Raw genomic sequence first — 5213 nt, 5'->3', positions numbered from 1 at the left:
AGACCATAAGAAACAAGATTCTCTGGTCTGATGAAACCAAGTTTGAACTCTTTGGCCTGAATGCCAAGTGTCACTTATGGAGGAAACCTGGCACCCTCCCTAAGGTGAAGCCATGGTGGTGGCAGCATCATGCTGGGGGGATGTTTTTCAGCAGCAGGGACTGGGAAACTAGTCAAGATCGAGGCAAAGATGAACGGAGCAAAGTACAGAGAGATCCTTGATGAAAACCTGCTCGGGAGCGCTCAGGACCTCAGACTGGGGCGAAGGTTCCCCTTCCAACAGGACAACGACCCTAAGCACACAGCCAAGACAACGCAGGAGTGGCTTCGGGTCAAGTCTCTGAAAGTCCTTGAGTGGCCCAGCCAGAGCCCAGACTTGAATCCGATCGAACATCTCTGGAGAGACCTGAAAATAGCTGTGCAGCAACGCTCCCCATACAACCTGACAGAGCTTGAGAGCATCTGCAGAGAAGAATGGGAGATACTCCCCAAATACAGGTGTGTCAAGTTTGTATCGTCATAGAACCACTGTCAAAAGTTTGGACACACCTACTCATTCCAGGGTTTCTCTTTATTTTGAAAATGTTTGACATTGTTGAATAATAGTGAAGACATCAAAACTGTGATATAACACATGAAATAGCACTATTGGTTAGAGCCTGTAAGTAAGCATTTCACTGTAAGGTCTACACCTGTTGTATTCGTCGCATGTGACAAATAAACTTTGATTTGATTTGTAATACAAAAAAAAGTGTTAAACAAATCAAAACATATTGTATATTTGAGATTCTTCAAAGTAGTCACCCTTCGCCTTGATGACAGCTTTGCACACTCTTGGCATTCTCTCAACCAGCTTCATGAGGTAGTCACCTGGAATGGATTTCAACAAAGTACAGAGCAACGGGTCTGAATACTTATGTAATTGGGATATTTCAGTTGTACATTTGCAAACATTTCTAAAAAACCTTTTTTTTCTTTTTTTCTTTGATCTTTTTCTGAATAAGGCTGTAACAAAATGTGGGAAAGGGGAAGGGGTCTATATATAATTTCCAAATGCACTGACCCAGCAGCAGTGGCTGTCCAGCAGCAGGATGTTCTCAGGCTTGATGTCACGGTGGACCAGACCATGCTCGTGGATGAACTCCAGGGCACTGGTGATCTGAAGGACACAGCGCTTCACAGCACACTCTTGGATACCTACCGGGGAGCAGAGGGGTGGTGTGTTGTTTGTGTTAATAACATAAAGCCTACACTACCCATAATGCAATGCGCACCCATGCAGTGGTTATGGATAGTGTGCCTTGCAGCATGGCTACACCATTTGTTCTGGGGTCATTGTACCTGTCTAACATGTGAATTAGAAGACTGTACAGTCCATATGGAATTTGTTTGACAACACATTGAGCTTATGGATACTCAAAGGAATAACATTGATAACATGCACATTTTAATTGTTTTCTTTAACCCTTTATAGGTCATAGATTTACTACATCAACATGAAACAATGAGTTAAGTTTACTCTTTTACTTTCACTTGGATGACGGCAAAAAGGTGCCTCCCAATAACAAGCTCCTGGGCAACGCCGTAGTGCTCATTGGATTGGAAGGCGATTCCGAAGAGACCCACAATACAGGAGTGGTGTTCCTGCAAATCCTCCATAGTTTCTATTTACATTTTCATAACAACTTTCCAAGTGTGACCACTGACCATATGAGGTTTTTGAGCAGAAAACACTGTCCAGTTAGAAGACAGAATACATTGTATTAGTGTCTATAAAGGTTTATCTGGACAGTTTGTATTTTTGTAACAACTTGGCAAAATGTTATGACCATAGTCAATGTTTTGACCACTGTAGACAACTGTAGAAAACACTGTAGAAAACACTGTAGATATGGCAGACGGTATAAATTATATTAGCAGATTTTTTTGCCAGAATTGGCAGTAGTCTACACTAGGAAGCCAATTCTAAGGATACTTTGATATGAAAACTTTCAACCACTTTCAAGCTACGTGAAATAAATGAACCTTTCATTGTGTCATTGAACCAAAGAAAAGCTAATAGTATTTCAACCTATTAAACTATGAGTAGACTACTTACCCCTGCAGCGATGGGTGACCAGCAACACCTTGTCATACTCCCCCCGGACCATTTCCTTGATGATGTTGAAGTGCTCTTTAATCTCTAGGTGGCTCAGGCTCTGCGCCGTCAGCTCGATCAGCTCATCAAGGCCCAGCTCAATCAACTCTCTCTTTCTGTCTCTCAAATCTGACAATCAGAGAGCAATTGGGTTAATGATTGCTATGGTCCAATCAATGCCTCTGTACAATTCACAACAAACAAGTATTGATGTAAACACACTACAGATGTAGGATCTTAATTTGAGCTGGTTTGCTACAGCAGGAAAAGAATACTGCAGTAACAGGAAATGTAAATTATAATTAATGGACGTTTTTGTAGGGGTTGATACCTTTTTCGTAAGGGAAAATCATGTCTGAAATTTCTAATTAGAAACTACAAACTTTAGAAGCCTTTTTAAACCTCAAATACACTTCAAATTGGACATTTCCTGCATTGTAGGAAAGTTCTCCTGCATCAGGGTGATGAGATTCTACATCTGTAGATATTCCCAGTTTATACCAAGACAACAGAGCTCATTTTTGAGTATTTAAAAAAAAAGATTTTTACAAATGTATTTATCAAGCCAATCCTAATAATTGATTGACAGTCAATAAGGGGTGAACCACAATGACAATCTCCAGAAAAGAGAGGAATCCATAGCCAGTCTTACTACTGTAGATGTATGTCCCTCTACCTCTGTGACACCTTTCAGCTGAGCGGAGCTGGCCACCCAGTCTCTGTACAATGCTTACTCATGCACACTAATACAAAACCTACCATTTTACAGTATCACATGGTGTGAAGAACAATTATGGGATTAGATTAAATGTTGTGTAGACTTGTTGCAGGTGTTCAGAATTATCAGTGGATTATTTGTATGACAGGGTGGATTACTCCGAACATGTATTTCTGTATGGCCTGGTGATCTTATACGTGACAGCCTAAATACTTCTCAAAGATTTGTATGTTTTGTGAAGGCTGAGGTAAAATAAACGAGCAAATAATCACACTGACTGCTGAAACTCAGCAACAGTGATTCATAACAAACCTAATCAGGAAATTATTTTCCCCATTATACGGTACTGTGAAAGAACATGTCACTGTAATTGTAGCAGTATACTGTAATTGTAGCAGTATACTGTAATTGTAGCAGTATACTGTCATTGTAGCAGTATACTGTAAATGCCTCATTAAAATGTAGACAATAAAGAGACATTCAATTAATTCAACAACAATTTATTATAATTGCCTATGTAAATAATGTAAACTACTACAGTACAAATATCCAATTCTGTTGGACTTAAAATGAGTTACCCCAAATTAGTTATTTTGAATTATTGTATAATAAAATGTTCTGAAAAGGATGCATACTGTATGTACAGTTTATTTCACAATTATCAATAAATATAAAAAAAAAAAAATTGTGCTCCTACAAAATCATTTCCAATGTTATTTATTTAGGTTATTTCATAGATTTAATTTAATGCTTGAACCAAAAATATATAACATTAGAAATTATTTTGTAGGAACACTATTTTTTACATTTATTTCCAATCCTTAAAGTCCTAAACAAAAGGAAGCAATGTGTGTTTCACAATCACAATTGATAGTTTTTCACATTCAATATTGAAAAGTTCTATTTATAAATGTAGACTACTTTTAGTGTTTCTGTCATCATATCGTGTGTTATCATAAAAAATTACCCTGTTTTGCAATACCCAAGCCATGCCTGCAAGACGTATTAATGCACATTTTGTAGGCGTAGATATATAATTGGTGTCTAAGTACATATAAAATCTCATACCTATATAATATGCATAACAAAAACTATGGTTTCACAAATCTGCTATTTTTTCATTGCATTTGGCACTACATACTCAAGCATTAAAATTACATCAACCGAAATACTGTTTAGAAAACGGATTCATTGATGATTCATGGTTACCTGTCTTACCTTTTTAGTAGAGGATCCGATTGGCCTTGAACAACCAACATGCACACACGTTGCATCAAACACACAAACACAAACACCCATACACACAACCGGCATGTGACATGCATGTACAAATTAGTGTAGTAGCATAGCTAAGGTGAGCGACTGTCCCTCTGTCCTTCCCTCACCTTACTGCAGCTGTGCTGTGGATCAGAGAGCCGTGTGGCTGGCTGAGTGTCCCTCTGTCCTTCCCTCACCTTACTGCAGCTTTGCTGTGGATCAGAGAGCCGTGTGGCTGGCTGAGTGTCCCTCTGTCCTTCCCTCATCTTACTGCAGCTTTGCTGTGGATCAGAGAGCCGTGTGGCTGGCTGAGTGTCCCTCTGTCCTTCCCTCATCTTACTGCAGCTGTGCTGTGGATCAGAGAGCCGTGTGGCTGGCTGAGTATCCCTCTGTCCTTCCCTCACCTTACTGCAGCTTTGCTGTGGATCAGAGAGCCGTGTGGCTGGCTGAGTATCCCTCTGTCCTTCCCTCACCTTACTGCAGCTTTGCTGTGGATCAGAGAGCCATGTGGCTGGCTGAGTATCCCTCTGTCCTTCCCTCACCTTACTGCAGCTTTGCTGTGGATCAGAGAGCCGTGTGGCTGGCTGAGTATCCCTCTGTCCTTCCCTCACCTTACTGCAGCTTTGCTGTGGATCAGAGAGCCATGTGGCTGGCTGAGTATCCCTCTGTCCTTCCCTCACCTTACTGCAGCTGTGCTGTGGATCAGAGAGCTGTGTGGCTGGCTGAGTGGACCAGGGTGAGAGGAGGGATACAGCTACTACAGAGACCACTTCTGAATGCCCCAGTATGGGCACACACACACACACACACACACACACACACACACACACACACACACACACACACACACACACACACACACACACACACACACACACACACACACACACACACACACACACACACACACGTGCTAAATACACACCAATATAACTCCTCGTGGGAACCAAGGGTACATGTGCTCACACCACTATAACCTCTCAATGTGCTCCATGCTCACAGGACAGTAAAATGACACATTGGCAGGTGTGTTTAACAATACAATCATGCTTATCTTTAGTAAAGACTTGAGCACAGTGAAGAGAGTATACTGTATTAGCCC

The 5213-nt window shown here is 40.9% G+C and overlaps 1 long non-coding RNA gene across 2 annotated transcripts; it reads right to left on the bottom strand.

The window, feature by feature from the left end:
• Positions 1 to 552: 552 nt before the first annotated feature.
• LOC106566517 (uncharacterized) lies at positions 553 to 4982 on the bottom strand. 2 transcript variants are annotated; one of them, XR_014379987.1, is made up of 4 exons: positions 4240 to 4982; positions 2098 to 2265; positions 1063 to 1196; positions 553 to 869 (listed from the first exon to the last, which is right to left on the bottom strand). It is a non-coding gene; the product is annotated as an uncharacterized LOC106566517 (long non-coding RNA). The 2 variants fall into 2 exon arrangements; XR_014379988.1 differs by having other exon boundaries at positions 4309 to 4981.
• Positions 4983 to 5213: the final 231 nt, after the last annotated feature.

Source organism: Salmo salar, chromosome 13, assembly GCF_965601325.2.
Source record: "Salmo salar chromosome 13, fSalSal1, whole genome shotgun sequence".
NCBI classification, from domain to species: Eukaryota; Metazoa; Chordata; class Actinopteri; order Salmoniformes; family Salmonidae; genus Salmo; species Salmo salar.
Note: the sequence above shows the minus strand (reverse complement) of the source record. Positions and strands in the feature narration are given on the sequence as shown.